General features: G+C 40.8%; 1 protein-coding gene across 1 annotated transcript in view; it reads left to right on the top strand.

The window, feature by feature from the left end:
- Window positions 1-2,685: 2,685 nt before the first annotated feature.
- LOC306964223 (BMP/retinoic acid-inducible neural-specific protein 3-like) overlaps window positions 2,686-20,131 on the top strand; it is a 265,623-nt gene continuing 248,177 nt past the window's right edge. Inside the window, exon 1 of the mRNA XM_079558193.1 lies at window positions 2,686-2,801. The gene's annotated coding sequence lies outside the window, so the exon portion shown is untranslated. The remainder of the gene's footprint in view (window positions 2,802-20,131) is intronic.

Genomic DNA, 20,131 nt, shown 5'->3' with positions numbered 1-20,131 from the left:
ATATTATTGATTCTAAAGATACCTGGGCAGGGACGATACACTTTTGTCACGATCTGATACGTATCACGATACAGTAGGTATTATGATAAGTCATATGTTTACCTTAAAGGGGCTAGATCAGGGGCGTCAAACTCATTTTGGGTCACAGGCCGAATATAAGAGAAAAAATGTTTCCAATAAATGAATAATAATAAGCTGGGATTTGGTCAAAGCCTCAACTTGACTGTAGATTCATTGATAACAACGTCTCACACTTGTATTGCACTTTACAAGCCTGTGTCACAAGTTCCTCAAAGTACGACATAGTCATTATTCATTCACTCCACACTCGGTGGTGGTAAGCTGCTACTGAAGCCACAGCCGCCCTGGGGCAGACTGTCTATTTACCACATGGCTATAATGTGTTGTTCATATCCTGAGCTCTTATTATGTCAGTGCCCTCTGCTGGACACGCGTGGAACTCTTTCCTTTTGTAAATTTAAGCTGCCCCCTAGTGGCTAGAATGAGCATTCTGGTTATTCTTTTAAAAATCATAACTCCACACAGGAATGGGCTAGAGACTGTTTTTTTTTTTAATATATACTCAGGAATTTATGCTCTACAGGGCAGGGGCCGGATTAAATAATCTCAGCCAGGCCTGATCTGGTATGTTTGACACGCCTGGTCTAGATGGAGTTTAAAAATGTTCAAATGATGTATTTTCCTCCCCCATGAGAGGCGGATGAATGAGTCCAGACCTGTTCACCACAACTGCCTCTAAAATCCTGCACTGGTGTTACATCGGGTCCGAGGTGCACGAGCCTAATATAGAACCTGCAGTTGCGTGTAAGACCTGAGGTGGCAGCAGTGAGCACCAAATGCCCAACTTGTCTTTTTAAGATTGAAAAGTGCACTAACACAAAATGTAACAGAGTGCTGTGTAACAGTCACTGGAAAACAAAGGAGTGCAGGATAAAAGTGCCTCCAAACACCAGTATTGAAAGCATTGTGATACTTGATAAAGTATCGATACTTGGTATTGCAGCACAAAGTATTGTGAATATAGATATTTTGTCCCAGTCCCACTACATACTTTCAACTTTCAAGCATCAAAATAACAGAAAACCTTTGTCAAAACGAGCATAATCCTGAAATACCACACAAGCTGCAATAAACATGGAATATGATGTAACACAATTTACTTCAGTTAAAATGTTTTACAAAGAAAATATAAAGTTAATAAATGTACACCCGATAAATATTGAGTCTAAATACATGTTGCAGATCCCAGTAATAAATACCCTGAGTAAACATGGCACATCAAGAGTAAATTGTTGTTGTGAAATAAACCAATCAGCAACTAGTGGATGTGACGACAGCTGGCGTCCAATTCACAAAATATGAACTGAATATAAATTTGCCTGATCAGATGCTCCTCCTTTCTGTTCAAAAGAAGAACCATCTGGGCGGCTTCTCTCAGCCAATTATTTCACCATTTGACCCACATCGGTCCAATCACGCACCAAGAGACGGAAGCCGCCACAACCACGCACTCTTCTAAAACATTTAAGGTGGCGGCGCGGTGACCGATCATTTGGAAATGATTAAATCCCTAAAACCGGAGCAGGAAACAGCGTTGGAAGCGTAGAAAAGGACGTATTTGGAAAGGCTTCCTGCCGTTTGTTACTGTGACGTATCCAGCGTTGCTCTGATTGGTTGATGCCGTCTGTCAATCAGGACAGGGGGGGAATCCGAATCGTAAATCAAGTTTTTATCACATATTTTTGGGTGGGATTAATCGCCCAGCTCTACTATTGATTGAACTACGACATAGCGGCGCAGTGACATCCCTGTGACAGTCGTGGTTGGTTCGGCTAGGCCACAATGGTGACAAGTGATAATCAGTCAGTCAGGGTGTGGTTGACCAGACTAAAAAAACACTGCTGTACCCAGAGAGAGGGAGGTGCTGCTTGTTTACTCATCGCCACAAAAAAGCCCAATTAAAAATATTAACAAATGCATTCTTTCATTCATGTATTTGTGCAAATGCATTTTGATCACATAGCCATATCCTTTGTAAATTTCTAAGCGGATGCGCCAACTTTGACTGAAATTGGTCACTGATTAGTATTAAAGTGGGATGAATATACACGAGAGATGCACGAGAATGAGTGATCAAGGGAGAGGGAGAGAGAGAGGGGGGGAGAAAGAGAGAGAGAGGGAGAGAGAGAGAGAGAGAGGCTCCGTTCCTCCCAACTCTCTCCTGTCTCCGCGCTCTCGTTACGCAGCGCCTCAGTACAGTACGCCACCCGTGAACAGGGAGGACTGTGTGCGCACCGCCGGCTCTCGACAGCAGCAGCATCCTGCAGCCGCGGAGAGGAGTGCCACATCCCCGGGAGGAGGAAAAGGGGGGGAGCACATCCATCCAGACAGCGCGTGCCACCAGCTGCACCTGCACAATCCGCTCCGTGTCGGGATTCCGCACACACACACACTCCAAAAAAAACCCCAAAAACTGGATACGCGAAGCTGCAACACCTCACCTTGCGCCTTTCGGATCTCCGCGTTTGGTTCAACTCGTGCCAAAGCGTTTTTTGACTTCTAGGAAAACGGCGTCTCCTTCCGCGAATGACTTTGGGATAACACCTCGGTTAAAGTTTGTGTTGTGAAAGAGCGTCGACTCGCCCCCCCCGCTGGTCTTTGAGCGTTTTGGGTTCCTGTTTTTTTTTTTCGTGTGTGGAGAGGACGGTTCCGTGCGATGACTTGCCCAACACGAAGCGGAGGATGGAGAGTATTGGATTGAACTTCTGTGTCGACGCGAGGTGAGTTGGCGATTTAAAGAAAAAAAATAATAATGACCCAAACCTGTGGATTTTGTTCGGGTAATGGTGGTCGGTGTTTTGCGTGATGCGGTCCCGACCTGAACCAAACTCCGCTGCGCTTGTTGTTGGGACGACAAGAGATGCTTCGACCGAACTGAAGGAATGCACAGCCCCGCCGCGCACGGACGCAAGTGTGAGGCTGGCGGGCTCTGGGTCCTGTTTTTTCTCCTGTTCGGGATGCGCAGTTTGGAGCACGAGCTTGTTCTTCACACCGGGGGGTCTGGGTTTAGTCCTGTTCACACTTGGGTTCGTCGTAGGTCGGACCAGATTTTGTCCAATTGTTCCATCTGTTTTTTTGTCAGGATTTACAAGTAGTTTAGTCCTGGTGTGTGCTCTTTTGCCTAGTCTTGGTTATGATCTGGTTAAGTCCTGGTTTAGTCCCACTGTGGTCCGTTCTGGTGTGGTCCTAGATAGACCTCGATTTGTTTTGGCCATAGGTTCTGGTTTAGCCATAGGTTTCGTCAGTTTATGTCTTGGTTTAGTCCTGCTGTAATCCAGTGTTTCCCAACCAGAGGTAAGGGGAATGATCACAGATTAGAGCAAACTGAGTATTTCTATTTAAGGGGAGACACTACAGGCAAAACTCAATTTTTTCAGTTTTCAGGTTTTGGGCCAAATTGGTCTCTGAACATATAAGCTTTCACCCGGAAACAGAAAATATGCCTAATCTTCACAATAACATGTTTAAATATTGCGCTGATTCAATGTTCCCCCATAGACTTATATGGGAGAATGCAATTTCAAGGGCCTTTTTCTCAAAACACATTTTTCTGTCATTGTGGCGACACTATGTCCACGTCAGTCGGACCTAAAGACTTCACATGTTCCAGCCTTGGACTGAACAATATTTGGAAGATTTTTTCAGAGGGATTTTTTATTATCTAATCCCTAAGCCCCATTTATTGAATTTTGAATGTCAAAAAATAAGGCGAAAATTACATTTTTACACATTTTTCCACTAAAAAACAGCTTATTTTAAAACTAAACAAGAAATCCAAAATCCCCTCAGAAAAAGTCGTGGTAACTCATTCATCAATAAAATGAAACCATAAATTTGAATGTAGCTCTATCCATTATTCAGATTTCGTCGCCGAAAAGATGGGAAATTTGGGGCATTTTTAGGCATAAAACACCTTGTTCTTATATGAAAAGATAAAATGACAGAAAACTTGCAATCACATTTATGCCAGTGATCGACAGCAAAAGTTTCAAATTGATATCTGTAAATATACATTTTTTCCCTATTCACCTGCAGTGTCTCGCCTTAAGTCTAAGGAAAGTTCATTTGAAAGATGTTTCTCAGTACAATATTTTGAATATCTTGGCTTCATTTTGAACATGAAACACCATTGCACCGAATTATTGCCTTCATCCCCGAGGTGTGAGGTACTAGGAGTTTAAATGAAGGATGTTAGACCAAAAGAAGGTTGGGAACCACCGCTCAACCTTTTATGGCTCCAGTCCTGCATTGTTGGAATCCTGGTTTAGTCCCGCTGTGGTCCGTTCTGGTGTGGTCCTAGTTAGACCTCGATTCGACCTGGACTATGTTGAGTCTTGGTTTAGGTTAAGATCTGGTTTAGCCACAGGTTTCATCAGTTTAGGTCTTGGTTTAGTCCTGCTGTAATCCAGTGTTTCCCAACCAGAGGCACGGGGAATGGTCACAGATTAGAGCAAACTGAGTATTTCTATTGAAATCGAAGGGAAGTTGTTTCTCAGTCCAATATTTTGAATATCTTGTCTTCATTTTGAACACGACACATCATTAACTACTGAAAAAATGAGTTCTGGTGACCAGTTTGTCAATTTATTGCCATCATCCTCGAGGTGTGGGGTACTAGGAGTTTAAATTAAGGATTGAAGGGGTTCGCAAGACCATTCAAAGGTTGGGAACCACTGCTCAACCTTTTACGCCTTCAATCCTGCATTGTTGGAGTCCTGGTTTGGATCTGGTTTAGGCCCAGGTTTCATCAGTTTTGGTTGTTATATCTGTTTTACTCATGGTTTAGTAGCCTAAGTCTAGTATAGCCTCAGTCCAGGTTTAATCCTCGTCTTCGTCACTTTAGGTCTTTATGCCGCTCGGATTCTAGCCCCGACACAGCAATTCTCAATATGTGCATTTTATTTTCCTACAATACACTGAAGTAGCTGCTAGGACTCAAAACTCCCATCAGCCCCTGCACTCAGCCTGCGGTCGGCCCTTGTTCAGAGCGATCCAAGCGGAGAGTACGGACTTTACTTCACAGAAAGGAGAGGCAGGAAAGGAGATGGATTTTGTTCAACAGAACTGGACTAACTAGGATTTGTTCTGTTATTTTGCACCCTGTAGGAACCGATCATGGCCGATAATGGAATAATGATCACATTATTGGCTGGTTCTTACGTTATTGAATAGTTTTTTTTATTGCTTTTTTGGTTTGTAAACAGGTTCACAAACTAGGATTTTTTCTCGGTGAGACGTGCAACATTAAACATAAAAACATATAACACGGAGTTTAGATAAAAATAAGCTATAACACTTTAAAACTATAAGGCTTTAGGAGCATGCATAAGAATAGTAAGCAGTGGATCTAAGTGCAGTAGAGCAGAATACAGTCTGTACTGAGTTATTAGGTCTCTCTATCGTTCATGAGTCGACGGCAGTGGGAAAAAAACTGTTCAAGTGACTGGAAATATGGGTCTTGATGGACCGTAGCCTCCTGCCTGAGGGGAGGGTGGTGAATAGTCCGTGTCCGCGTCTGTGTGAGTGTGCAACATTGGTTTTAATGACTTTCTAAGATCGTGGAGGCCGTACTGGACCTTAACCGGATTTAAAGGGATATTTCAGGATTTTTGACACATTTCCTAGTTATCCAGAGTGTTGCTGATTTCTGGAGATATTTTTTTTGTGTAGTTCGTGCAGTTCTTATATTTGAAGAGTTTCATGGCGCTAGGCTAGTGCAAGGCTAGCACATTTCTATGGTATCAGCTAGCCTGCATTAAAAACAGCCTGACCCGCTCCACAGAGCACCTGAGGCAAATCACTTATAACGCCAGACTAACCATATAAATGTCTGTGTCCATAGAATAATTTTTGCAATATAACTGACCTTGCATCACATGAATGATCGCATTTTGAGGGACTATTTTCTAGCAGATCACTCCGCCACTGCGCAGCTTATACATACACGAAGCTGATGCTGCTCAAACATAAGTTATTTTAAATGCGAAATGGTTATTATTCTATCTCAAAGCTCCAGTAACCCATTCACTCTCTTATTCATACACCAGTGTAAGCAGACACTGGAGGGGAGGAGGGGGAAGTGTCTTGCCCCAGGACACACAGGACAACCCGCTCTACTCTCTGTGCAGTCGTGTTGATATTTGGTTGTTCCGATGTGCAGTAATGCCTCTGTAAGAACTGAACAGTAACAGTGAGCTGCAGGAGCTGGAGAGGACTTAGTCTGGAGCTACTCCTGCTGCAGTTTCAGCCCGGCCTGATGAACACACGGCTCAGGACTGATATAATGCAGGATTATGGGCTTTAAAAATGTGGAGGCGAGTTTTGGGTTTTTACTATGACATAATTCAGCGTTTATGCAGGCAGAAGCAAGTCAAATGTAATGCTTTTTAAAGGACTATATATAAATGCCAAAACAAACCATTGCATATTTGATTCCTGCATTTTGATTTCGCCTTAATAAATGGGTAAGGGTTAAGTGTATTATTAACGGCCTATTAGTATGTTAACCTCTTAACTTCCACCTGAACATGTTTTCTCCGGTTCTCCAAATTCTCCAAATCTAAAAGCTTCTTCAAAACAAAGGGCCAAAAACGAGAAGAAAATGAGGATGTAAACACAACAAAAAAACGCTAAAAAGTGACAAAAAAAATGACAAAAATGACAAAAACTCAACAAAAAAGTGTCAAAAGATCAACAAAAAAGTGACCAAAAAACAGCAAAAAATGACAAAAATCCATCAAAAAATGACAAAAAAACCAGCAAAAAAATGACAAAAATCCAGCAAAAAAAAAGAAAAAATTCCGGAAAAAAGTGACAAAAATCCAGCAGAAAAATAACAAAAATCCAGCAGAAAAATGACAAAAATCTAGCAGAAAATGACAAAAATCCAGCACAAAAATAACAAAAATCCAGCAGAAAAATGACAAAAATCTTGCAGAAAAATAACAAAAATCCAGCAGAAAAAAGACAAAAATCCAGAAAAAAGTGACAAAAATCCAGCAAAAACACAAAAATCCAGCAGAAAAGTAATAAAGTGACAAAAACACATAAGGGAAATAAAAAGTGACGACAATGGCAAAGTGGAGAGAATGCATTTGGTTTTGGCGGGTGGTAAGACGTTAACAGATAAAAGTATAATAAGCAGCGTATTAGTACTTTACAAGCATATTATTAACGCTTATTAATACCTTATTATTACTTAACGAGCCACCTTTATTTAAAGCATTACAGCCCATTAACTCAAAACTATGTGAGTGAAGTGAAATACGACTCCAGGTTAGTCCTGACGAGGGAACGACGTTATCACATGGTTTAAAGCTGAAAACAAGGTGATTCTGCAGGATATGTCTTTATCTCACACAGATATCCATATTTTACTTCCCTCCAGGCATTCTCTATATAAACTTTAAATCTAAAATAACTTTCACCCACATTACCTTTACCGTCCAACCTTGAATCGACTATATCCCCTCTCTCTGCCTCAGAGGTTTTCATACTCATTAAACAGGAGGATTCCAGTCAAGTACTTCTACATAATATACTTAATTTCAACCTTGAAACTCATGTTACTGTAAATCTGTGCATTAACGCCTCCTTAGCTGCGCAGTCACTGAATGGTTACATTTGTGTGAACTTTTCAACTGAACTGCTGTGTATTTTTCTCTATAAACTTCTCTGAAAGATACTAAACTGATAAAAACACATCTTCTAAAATATATACTTGTGTTTTTCTGCAATCATTGGGTGAAATGCTCGGCAGTATAGCTTCAATTCAATATTTGAGTATTTTCCGCACGGCGAGACATGGCGGGTGAAAACATTGATTTTTCACACAGTGGTCAATGTTCAGATTTTTAACTATTTTTCTCCCATTACGTCTTGAGAGCAGCGCACGGCAGAACGCAGAACGCCGCGTCATCTGAGCCTCTTTATAGTCGAGCGGCCGGTCCCGCCCACAACTCCGTCCACTTGATGCTAGCCAGAATAGTTCAGACTTCTCCGTTGCTCCTCTGCATTTGGTCGTAAGCTGTGTGTGCAGGTTACGGATAATATAACGTAGTCATTGTGGCACTAATGACCGTGTGTGAGTCCTTCTTTCCCTCTGGTCACATGTGTGTGTGTTGGGATAATGTTGCTACTTGTCATTGTGTTGCTAGTTGCTGTAGAGGTACAGGCTCTATGGGAAGTGGATTTATGCAAGAGATATTTTTTTTATATATTACCTGTTTGCAAACTTACATTTTCTTGCTTTTTGCCTTTTCTCCCCCTTTTCTTTACAGCTGTACGGAGGGAGCGGGTGTGGCTTATGTAAATAAGATGTAAATGAGCTCTATTGTCACTCGAGCAGCAGAGAGAGGTGAGAACTGGCCAAAAGTTTAGAGGCCGATTTCTCTGGTTAGTAATATTCTGGGTCCTTAACTTCAAATTGCTCTCAATTCTCCAACTTTTACCAGATTTCCACGTGCTACACATTGCTGGAAAGCTTAGAGACCACACTTTAACAATCTGTGAAAAGCTCATGATGCGCCAAAACCAACTTGTGTCCCTGATTGCCGTGACTGGACACATATATTAATGAACTATAACTTGGAAGAGGGAGACTTAAGGAGTTTGTTTTGTGTTTCCTTGTTTTGCAAAAGGATCAACCAATCACAACCCTTGGATTTTTTCATATCTAATCCCCAGCCTGATGGGAAGAAAACTTGCAATATTTTCCCTCATTTTTACTGTAAGGTATATCAGTAATGTTCAGCAAAGGTTTCCCATTTGATTTCCCCCATTCACCTGCAGCGTCTGGCCTTGAGAGATTGTAGTTTTCTCCGCACAGTCTGTTCTGTTGGTCACATCCCAAACACCGCCTTCTAATTAGCCACGTCGCCTCTTTATCGTGGCCTGTAATGTCGGTCCAGCCTCGTAAAGACCCTATAGTGAACATCTCGGCACTAACGCTCTTCATTCCCTCTGGCATCTCCCGCCATGTCCGTCCTCACGCGGGAATCCAAACGTAAATCCAGTTTAACCTGTTCTAATTGTGTCCATAATGCTCATCCAGCCTTGTAAGTGCGTTATACAGGCTTCGAGGGACGCACGCTTTCATTATCATAGTGTCTGTTCTCAAACTCGAAGGCTAATTTACATATCTCGAGACATGGTTTTATATCGTTGAGGCTTTAGTTGGACATGTGAGCGTTTTGATCATATAGGCGCAGTTTCCTGGTAATGAGAAACCTGGAACAATCAACGGTGCATAAAGAAGACCTTTATTTATATACACAACGACATGTAAACGCTATTTCCTTGTTATACACACATTCGCCGTTAATCACAAACAAACATGGCGGCTGCGAGTCCGAAGAGATTCTATTTCTGGAATCAAGATGAGTTTTTTATCTCAACCGTGAAAGAATGAAGCGGAGAAAGACACAGCGGCTTCAGTTTTGATGTTCCATGTGTTTCACTAGAGCAGGGGACTCCAACAGGCGGCCCGCGGGCCACTTCCGACCCGCGAGGTGAATCAGTCTGACCCACAACTTGTAGAGCTCAAATCGCTGAGCACTGTGTGTAAAAAAAAAAGAACGTTTCCATCCCATTCCTGTGCGGAGTTATGAATGTTTAAGGAAAAAAAAACAGAATGCTCACTCCAGCCACTAGGGGGCAGCTTCAATTCAAAAAAGGAAATAATTCCACACGTGTCCAGCAGAGGGCACTGACAAAAGAAGGGCAGCTGTGGCTATGGTTTTACACTCTTGACCTCTTAACTCCCACCTGAACCGAGCACATTTTCTCCAGCTTTACCCCAATCCAAAAGCTTCTGGAAAAAAGGTGTGAAAATAGCGACAAAACTGAGACGAAAACAAGGATGAAAATGTGAAAAAAGTTGGAAAAAATTGACAAAAAGTGACAAAAAATGTACAAAAAATGTACAAAAAAATGACAAAAATGGTCAAAAATTTGACAAAGAAGTGAGAAAAAATTGACAAAAAAAATGCGAATAATTTGATGAAAAAGTGACAAAAAATGGACCAAAAAATGGACAAAACAAATTAAAAAATTGACGAAAAAGTGACAAAAAAGTCACAAAAATTCGACAAAAATTAGATGACTGCCCAACAAAAATAGTGATGAAAAAAATCTGATGATGTGAGGAAAAATATCAATTTAGTTTTGTAGGTTTTAGCTTTCAAATGAGGTGTTACACTGGACTACAGGATTTGGGTAAAGCTGAACTGGAGAAAATGCTCTCGGAGTTAAGAGGTTAAGTCCATATTAGCTGTTAATAAAGACGTATTTTTCTGGAACTTGTTTGTTGATGCCTGGAATACACTTCCGATATATTTTGGCCTCCAGGGAAAATTCCTCTGAGACGCCCGCACTAGAGCCTCTGACGGTGAACGGGCTGCCAGACTCGTGTATCAGCTATTTCAATGTAGGACCAGGATATTTGTGGATGAAACGACTCATCGCCTGGAGAAGTCTGTCCTATAGAAGGAAACACGTCGCTGATACAGAGCCAGACTTCTGCTCGTGTGCGCCAGAGTTTTCTCCTCCATGTTTATTTCAAACATCACCAAGATGCAACTTTTTATGTACAAAATAAGTTGGTTTTGGAAGACATTCTCAGGAGAACCAATGCTGCAAATAGTAGAATTTAACTCAAACTTAAAGGGACAAGATGCAAGTTGGTCATTTTATACTCACTGCTGCCACCTCAGGTCATACGTGTAACTGCAGCTTCTATATTAAGCTCGTGCATGACGGCACTTTGGACCCGAATTAACACCTTTCTGAGTGACAGTGCAGGATTTTAGAGGCAGTTGTGGTGAACAGGTCCTAATGGGAATACTTCATTTTAACATTTTTAAACTCCATATAGTCCCTTTAATTTAACTAAAGCATTTCACAGGAAAAACAAACATCATCATGATGCAACTTTTCATGTACAAAACAAGTTGATTAATTAGGACTGGGTTTCCATTTGGATTTCCCAAAATGTCCGGAGAAAGCAATACACACTAATGGAATCATGAAGAAGAAGCTAACATGCTAACGGGCAAAGCTAACTGCGGGCTAACGTCACTTTAAACAGTATTTAGCCAGGTTTGAGTGAAAAAAAATAATTCCTTTGTATAATTGGATGCACAGTAACCCTCTCTCCCTTCGCCTTTCCTGTCAGCGTAGTATTTACTCCCCAAGACAATTAATAAGTTAAAAAATCGTAACTTGCTACTACACCTGCAGTTGCGCTTATGGCCTCTAGGGGGAAGAGTTACTTAGTACTGCTTTAAGGATATCATTTAGTTCCAATTTAACTTGGTTATGAAAGACGTTCTCAGAAGAACTAATGCTGCAAATAGCACAAGTAAATATTCTTACATATTCACGCTGTAACTTTGCTCGATCGACCACAAATGCGACCTTAGGATCACATTTTTTTCATCAGGCTATTCAAAGAAAAATCTATTCAAATTGATTAATGAAATCCTAATATGAATATGTATTTGACCTTTCAGTGACCCAGTGGCTGTATGAGTGATGAGCCTTTACTTTCCCTCGCGGTGACTCCTATGATGCTTCAGGATCAGTGTTAATTTTGACAACATACTGTATTTTAATTTAGTTTTAGTCTTAGTCTTCTGACGAAAATGTAGTTCGATTTTAGTCTAGTTTTAGTCAAAAAAAAATATCTTCAATTTTATTCTAGTTTTAGTCGATTAAAATTGCGAGTAAATTTAGTCGACTAAATTTAAGACGAATTTAGTGGACTTTGCATTGATAATATTCATTATAATCATATTTAATCTTGTTCCTCTGCTTCATGGAGCTGCTCCACATGAACAAAGCTCAGCTGATCCTTTGGCAGAGAATTTACATGATCTGAGGCTCTTTCAGACTGTCAATAGAAGTTTGGATGATTTTAGTCTCTCCCTTTCATTTTTATTTAGTCTTATTTTAGTCGACTAAAATATCTGGACATTTTAGTCATAGTTTTAGTCTCATGAAAAACTTTTAATTTAGTCTTAGTCCAATTTTAGTCGTCAAAAATAACACTTTGACTAAAATTAAGACTAAATATTTTATTCGAAATTAACACTGTTCAGGATCAATTTAATTTAAGGGTTTTTGGGGTTTCTGGTAGGTTTCCAGAATGTAACCATGGACACGGCTCAATTTGCAGTGAAAACCTATAAAACTATTGATCCTGGATCACCCTACAGGCCATCGGGATGGTAAGTGAAGGTAATATGCTAATCACCCAAGCATCCGCCGGGTCAGTGAAAGGTCAAATATGAATTAATATCAACTTCTTGCACAGTGCACCTTTAAGTGAATGTACTGTACAAAACTGCAAGAACAAATCAGTTAAATAAGTAACAAACGACGGGGACAAGCCTTCTTCCTCTCTACCTACTGTTCATAAGAGTGTGTGTTATTAGGCTTTTAAATGAAATCGACTTTTTACTTGGAGCCTTTTTGAAATGCGGTGAAGCAGGAAGTGTTATATTTATCTTTAGAATACAGTGAAATAAAGCACTGAAGTAAAGCACAGAACCTCAGTGCATGTGCTCTCTCTGCTAATGCAGTGTTATCGTTCTTTGACCGCGCCCTCTCCTCACATTGTAGAGCCTAAAGCAGCAGCGTGTCCGATGTAAACAGCAGAACACAGCAGCAGATGGAGGTGTCAGGCCGAGTCACACGCCGCACATAAAGCAGCGAGCGCCAGTGAATCACAGGGAGAGAGTCGGCGTCTTAAGAACTGTCTGTCTGACCCAGAGCTTCAACACATTCAACACAAGTCCTGGTGTGAGCAGCATCTGGAGCCCAGAAACCGAAGCATCCAAATAAATCTGCAGCTTCAGTCGCCTACGTCCAACCTACAGGGTCAGAGCGAGGGCAGACCAGCCGGGACAGTTTGTGTTTGACGCCTGTGAACGTCGTTTGTGCCGGATATAGAACGATTAAAATGTGTGTAAGACATTCACATTGCAAGATGTGTAAGAGGGAGCTGAGTCTTTGTTTCTGCCCTCACCTATGAGATCTGTAATGACCGATACCACTACTTTTTTTCATTTATTTTTTTAGTTTAGTTTATTTCGAACAATTTAAAAACAAGTAATGGATACCAATACGGCAATTGTTCAAAAAGGAGTGGGTTGAAGTGTGACCTTGTTTAGTCCCACCCCTTTCTACTTGATATTTTTACAGGAGCAAAAGAAGCTCAAATCGTTCTTCTTTTACAACAACCTGCACAACTCAATATTTACAACAATTGTTTTACAAACTATGAATGTCTTTCCACAATATACACATCACGGCCATAGAAATCCAGCGACAATAATGTTACTGATTGTTTAAATTGTTGTTTCAATTAAATTGGCAAAACTAGGGCTGCTCGATTATTGAAAAAATAATAATCACGATTATTTTTTGTCATAATTGAAATCACGATTATTCAAACGATTATTTGTTGCCTTTAAAAAAAATCCATCAAAAAAAGACAAAAATCCAGCAAAAAAGTGACAAAAATCCATTCAAAAAGTGACAAAAATCCAGCAAAAAAGTGACAAAAATCCAGCAAAAAAGTGACAAAAATCCAGCAAAAAAATGACAAAAATCCAGCAAAAAAATGACAAAAATCCAGCAAAAAAGACAAAAATCCAGCAAAAAAGTGACAAAAATCCAGCAAAAAAAAGACAAAAATCCAGCAAAAAAAAGGAAAAAATCCAGCAAAAAAAATGACAAAAAAAACAAAAAACGAGAAAAAAAATTATAATCGATTTTTTGCGATTATGATAATTTTGTAATCGTTTACTGTTGTAATCGAAATCGTAATCGAATTTCGATTAATTGCACAGCCCTTGGCAAAACTGTGGTACATTTCTTGAGTGACACATTCAAGCTATTCCACAGTTTTACGCCGCAAACAGCAAGGCAGAAACTCCTCCTAGTGGATCGGACAACCGGAGTTTTGAAATTCATGTGACCCCTTAATCTATACCCTTCCTCCTGTTGTCGAAAGAAATCCTGAACACTGGCTTGTAATCGATCATTTTTAGCTTTAAACATCATTATTGCGGTGAAATAATTGATCAGATCCTTCAGTTTAAGTAGATTTGACTTTAGGAAAAGAGGGTGAGTATGATCTCTATATCCTGCATTATGAATTACAAAAATTGCTCTTTTCTGGAGAAGGACAAGTGAGTTTGTAGTACTGCGGTAGCCATTCCCCCAGACCTCAATACAATATATAAGATGTGGTAGGACTAGCGTACAGTGGAGAGTACGAAGTGATTTATAATCCAGTATATGCCTGACTTTAACGATACCTGCTTTTTGGTACTGGTGCCTAAACGGTGCCTTTTTCGATACCTATGTTATTTTTATTACATTTAAATAATGTGTATAAAATCGTTCAGGTGAAAGTCCAAAAACGACACAACAGAAAGAAAACAGGAGCAGCAGCGTCACCTGAAACTTCACTTTTTTTTTGTTTTTTGAGCAGAATTCCCACTTAAGCAGTGACAAACAGAGAGAAAGGACATTATTCCCTCCTGAGCTGCAGTGACAGATCCACATCAGGAACGTTTTATTTCAGATAAACTTTTCTAAACTCACTGCGCTGATTGACAAAGTGAAAACTCTCAAAAAGATCTCAAAAAGATCTGTTACACAGTCACTAATTCTAATAATTTACCAAAACTGTTTCAATAATGGCTACAGCAGAGTGAGCACTCACTTTATCCACAAACAATCTTTGATCCCAAACGCTCCGGTGCAGCTGGAGTTTAGTAACAACAGCAGTGACTTTAGTAACTTCAGGCTCTGTGAGGCTAAAGCTAAAGGTAAAGCCCATGTGTTTCTTGTCACTGCTTTTCTCTTTGTCTCAGAGCTCTAGTTTCTAATTATTATTAGTCCTGGTCCTAACCAGTTTTCTGTAAGTCCTGGTTTAGTCCTGGCTCAGACTCTGCCATCTCTGATAATGACTTAAGTGTTAGTAAGTCATAGCTTTTGCTTCTCTTTAAGAAAACATCTGCATTTGCGCTGAAGCGGCTCATGAGTTCAGGCTTTTTTAGACTCACTGTGGATCATTTATTGACGTCTGGAGAAAAAAAGTACAGAAAAAAAAGTGTTTTTCAATACTGCCCCCTACTGGAGCTTTTCGGTCGGTACCAAGTACCAGGTACCCAGCACTAATCGCGGATACAGGCGCTCCAAATGAGTTTCAATCGCAGGGTGGCTGGGCGCACCCTTAGGGACAGGGTGAGGAGTCCCGTCACCCGGGAGGAGCTCGGAGTAAATTTGCTGCTCCCTCACGTCGAGGAGGCTCCGGCATCTGTTTCGGATGCCTCCTGGTCCCTCCATCGGGGATGTTCCAGGCATGTCTAATTGGGAGGAGGCCCAGACCCAGGACACGCTGGAGGAGGTCTGCGTGGATCGGAAAGTCTTGGCCGTCCCGACCCCGGATAAAGCAGAAGAAAATGGATGAATGGACGTTCGTTCACGTTGCCTGTCAAAGCCCCCGGACATGATGTCATGGCTCATATTTGGCCATGAGGACAATCACAAGATGGCCACCATGTTTGCCAGAGCAATTGTTTATCCTCTTAACCCCCACCTGAACTGAGCATCTCCAGTTTGGCTTCACCCAAATCCAAAATAGCAGCGAAAACAAGGATTAAAACGCAACAAAAACAAGACAATGACAAAAAAGCTATGAAAAAGCAGTGGGTAAGAGGTTAAATGTCTGATGGCTGATAAGAGACACGTCAGGTGACACTTTTGACGAAGGCTGCAGACAATATTTAATGTATGAATATATCTTTAGAACACTTCTGGACACCTTAGCCTTGTTATTTCAAAAAGTAATTCAGCCCTAATGTCTGAGCCCGTCTTATTTTCCATGTCAGCTGAAAAAATCAACTTGACTGTCCCCTCGGCTCGTAAGGACCTGGATGGTTTGAGTCACCGGCGGCGGCAGCAGCGACGCCTGTTCTCGTCATGGCGCTTCTAACCAGGCCACCGTCGTCAGCGTCAATGACTCAACGCGGATTAGTGGCACGGGCTGGACTCGGGCTCCCACGCCATGTGCTCACGCTCTTCAGAAATACTGACTTTGAACTTCAAGCACCGGAGGAGAAGAAGCAGGACTCCAAACCAGCGGAGGGACGTCACGGACCTCCAGGGACGCTTTGAAGCCCGCGGTTTCTACGCTCGACTTTCCACAACCAGAGCGGAGCGTTTTATGTACGGACATCACACCAGGCGGCGTTGTACATGTTTGTGATTGACCTACTTTGAATCTCACGTGCTGGATCTAAAGGGCACGCATTCATCTTTAGAGTCAGGGGACGAGGAGTCAGAATACTGTGTAAATGAATATCATGTCAGAGTTTAACAAAGACAGAAAAAAAAAGTTGATCAGTTTTGTAGGTCTTAACTTTCTATTGAGGCGTTTCACTGTTTCTCTGCAGTCCAGGAACTTTTAGGTTTTAGGGTTTTTCCCCATGCCTTAACCGAGCGCATTTTTCTCCAGGTTGGCTTTTTTTTGTTGCTGTGTAATCAGGGAAGAAGGAATCCACTGATGGAATAACCTGGTCCTTCAGGAGGATCTCGTTCTTTGGGCTCCTGCAGGCCCGTGTCGGCCGAAAGGCTCTTTCACTTTGTCGAGCGTTTCCATAACAAAGGCCAGGGCCAAAACCGGTCTGACCAGGTTTTCACTACTTGCACATGACCCATAATGCTTTGCGGCTCGTGGGGTAGCTACGACCCGGAGGTAGGGATGCACCGATCCGCTTTTTTGAGCTCCCGATCCGATCCGATATTTTTGACACTTCATCTGGCCGATACCGATCCGATACCGATCCGATACAGTCTTTTTGTATTATTAGATTTTTATATAATATACTGTGTATCATTATATATTATTGCCTATGGATATTACCAGTTTTACCACTAGTTTTACCAGTTGTATTTTTTTCATAAACATGGAAGACGTTTTGGCTTTAGCTTTGAATATTAACCCCTTAACTCCCACCTGAACCGAGCACATTTTCTCCTGTTTGGCTTTACCCCAATCCAAAAGCTTCTGGAAAAAAGCTGTAAAAATAGCAACAAAACTGGGACGAAAACAATGATGAAGATGTGACAAAAAAGTGAGAAAACATTGACAAAAAAATGACCAAAAATGTGACCAAAAAATGACCAAAAAAAAGGACAAAAAATGACACACAAAAAAGACGAAAAATGACAAAAAATGACACAAAATTGATTAAAAAACATTACAAAAAAGTTACAATAATGAGTTGAAACCCCCCCCAAAAAAAGATGGAAAAAAATGTGATGACATGAGGAAAAAGATCCATTTTGATGAGTTTTGTAGGTCTTAGCTGTTGCTTAGGTGTTACATTGGCCTACAGGATTTGGGTAAAGCTGAACTGGAGAAAATGCTCTCAGTTCAGGCGGGAGTTAAGAGGTTGAATTAGAAAGTTTTTCAGAAGCATGTGTTTTAATTCTGTTTTGACATGTGTCTTGTAAGCCCACGAGAGCTGAGCACTTATGTGAAAGACACAATAATAAGAATAAATCAAATCAAATAAATAAATTCAGTGTCCTAGCTTAGCTGTGATAAACCCTCGAAGCGCGGTGGTGCGGTAAACCTGCAGACTGGAGCCGCTGCAGATTCAGGACCGCAGATTCACGGCCGTCTTGTATCGGACCCGTCCAGTCATCAAATCCGATCCAATCCGATACTCTAAAAAAGCCTGATCGGCTACCGATACCGATACTGAATATCGGATCGGTACATCCCTACCTGGAGGCCTTTGAGTGTGAGTGAAGCTCCAGCCAAACAATGATGAAAAACACCTTCTGCCGTGCTCAGAGTTGCTCCAACAAACAGAAACGTAATCCGGAACTACAACGCTCTGCACACGAGGACAAAAAGAGCTTTTTTTTTTTTATCGGAAGTTTTCATTTGAAAATAAGTGGTTTCCTGCTTTCACAAATATTCGTGGCATTGGAATGTGGATAATGGCTGGAGCCAGGTTTAAATCTAAAGCCCTTTATTACAAACAATGGAAGAGGAAGTCACTTAATTAAAAACGTGTTGTGTCCAAACTCCTTAACTTTCCGAACATATTTGCAGCATCTCAGTTCTTCACGGGGACGACTTTAGAGTCACATTTCACAACTCACAGGGTCACTTTCCGGGATCACTTTCACAAAAATGGTAGAACACCGCGAATCCATGAACTGTATGCTTTCTATATGTGCCCGGTTTCTCCCACAAATGTCTGAATTTACCATAAACTAAAGGAAGACAAAACTAATTTGATTCCACAACAAGAAAAAAAAAAAATCAGGTGTAGTGTCTTAACCCCTTAACTCCCACCTGAACCAAGCATATTTTCTCCAGTCCAATCCAAAAGCTTCTGGAAAAAAGGTGTGAAAATAGCGACAGAACTGAGACAAAATCAATGATGAAGATGTGACAAAAAAAGTGAGAAAACTTTGACAAAAAAGTGACAAAAAATGAAAAAAATGTGACAAAAAATGAAAAAAAAGACAAAAAAATGACAAAAAATGACAAAAAAAAAGACAAAAATCGACAAAAATGTGACAAAAAATGACAAAAATGTGACAAAAACAGCAAAAAAAAGACAAAAACAACAAAAAAAAGACAAAAAATGACAAAAAATGACAAAAAGCAACAGAAAAATTGACAAAAAACAACAAAATAAAGACAAAAAAATGACAAAAAATGACAAAAAAAATGACAAAAAAACAACAAAAATGTGACAAAAAACAACAAAAAACAACAAAAAACAACAAAAATAGACAAAAAATGACAAAAAAAGAAAAAATTGAAAAAATCTGATGACGTGAGGGAAAAAATCCATTTCGGTGAGTTTTGTAGATCTTAGCTTTCAAATGAGCTGTTTACATTGGCCTACAGGATTTGGGTAAAGCTGAACTGGAGAAAATGCTCTCGGTTCAGGCAGAAGTTAAGAGGTTAAGGGATTTACTTTGTTGAGATACTAGATACAACGATTTTTCCTTTTTTCTCGAGGAATTTCTGGATATTGTGTTTAGCCGACAAATAAAGTATGTCTGACAAAAGAAAAGAGCACAGACGAGCATCACCTCATGACATCATCAGGTGGGGGCGAGCGTTTTGAGAAAAGTATAAAGTTGAACAAGCAGAGTTACTGAAACGAGGGAAGCAATTTTAAATAAAATGCCCTTAAACACGTTTTGTCATGGAAAAGTCGAGCACCTGCCCCCGTCCCCCGTCCCTCCCCAGGCCTCGGTAAATCCACTCTGAGGCCGTTCAGCGACACCTTTCACTTTCATTCTCTTATTTCTGCTTTCAACGGCGTTTTCCCCGCTCTCATTTCCCTTCTCTCTCTCGCCGAGCTCAAACCTGTGGGTTTCATTATCATAAAATAATGGGATGTGGATATAGTGCCGATCCAGACTGAATTTGACCCTTAAAATCTGGCTTGGCGGCTGCACACTCAGTCCTTTCCATCATTGTTCCCCGTCGATGCCTTTAGCTTTTGCAAATAGACACACGTTTGAGACAGAAGTCGAGCTACAGGCACTTTATACATCAGCGAGGAAACTACTTTACATCCACAAAACTGCTGGTCCTGGAAAAAGTTTCAACGCTGTAGGACCAAGGACAGGATTAAAGGAACAGGCCACCGTTTTTACTGAGATTTGTTCTTACCTGAGCTTAGACGAGTTGATGTGTACCTGTCTGGTCTATGTGCGTGCGCTCAGTCACGCAAAACAGACCAAATGGTAACACTTTACATTACGGGCCGGTAAGTCCGTGGTACTTATAGTGGTAATTACTAGTATTGACAGTGGTACTTACAGTGTAATTACAGTGGTTCTTCTTGGTACTTACTGTGGTACTTAAAGTGGTAATTACAATTAATTAAAGTCATAATTACTAGTCATTAGGGGTTAGGGAGACACAGAGTTACCACTGTATCTCTCATTACTAAGAGATACAGTGGTAACTCTTAATGAAGGTCATACTTCT

Source organism: Gobius niger (assembly GCF_951799975.1).
Source record: "Gobius niger genome assembly, chromosome: 6".
NCBI classification, from domain to species: domain Eukaryota; kingdom Metazoa; phylum Chordata; class Actinopteri; order Gobiiformes; family Gobiidae; genus Gobius; species Gobius niger.
This window is presented reverse-complemented; position numbering and strand designations above follow the sequence as displayed.